Consider the following 893-nt stretch of genomic DNA (forward strand, 5'->3'; position numbering starts at 1 on the left):
ACTTTGTGGTGCCCTTGAAAGGATCTCCAGGAACCCTGGTGGGCTGTGGCACTGTGCTTGAGAAGCGCCACTCTGGATGGATATATCTAGCTTGATCTCTTTAGGGACAATTTAACATCTCAGTTGATGCCACAACCCCCCCCACCCCAACCACAATATGCAAGAAGACTGAGGATTTGATTTTATCATTTTTATCCTTTGCCTTTATGACTGCTAGGTACCAAACCTTTGTCTGAACACTGTCCCATTCTCTGCTAGATTGCCTGACATCAGAAGGGCAGGTGGAGGTTGCAAAGCTCCCATGGCTAACTGCCCTTTAACTTACGGTATAACTGTGCAGGAAGATCACTTATAGAAGTCCTTGTACTTCCATATGACTGTTACTCCACTTGCTCTCAGTTTCCAGCTTCTTTTGAGTTTGTAAGTCAAATTATTTCAAGTTCTTTCTCATTTGCCATTGCTGATGTCATGTAGTAGCATTGACTTTAATAAGTATGAGGCATTCAATGGAGAAGAACTAAACAACAAGCTTTACTGTGGAAAAGTAGATGACCGTAGGTGACCTCTTCAGAACTTTTGTTTCTCTCTGGGTGAATCTACATGAGATACTAACTGCACAGTAGTCTAATAACACTGAGCAGTAGCATGCTGAGCAAAACCTGTGCTAATATGCTACTGCACAGTAGTATTAAGCTATTGCTCAGTTAGCATCTGTAAAAATCCATGTGCTGGCACTACTGCACAGTAGCATCAGTTACTGCTCATTGATTTAGTACTTGGTTATCCAAGTACTAAACTTAATGCGCAGTAATTATAGTGCATTAATACATGTGTAGACACACCCTCTAACTAGCTACCTACTTCCTAACTCAGGGATAATATCCTAATCCCCA

The sequence above is a fragment of the Gavialis gangeticus genome, unplaced genomic scaffold, assembly GCF_001723915.1.
Source record: "Gavialis gangeticus isolate Ggan-Ray unplaced genomic scaffold, GavGan_comp1, whole genome shotgun sequence".
Taxonomy (NCBI): Eukaryota; Metazoa; Chordata; order Crocodylia; family Gavialidae; genus Gavialis; species Gavialis gangeticus.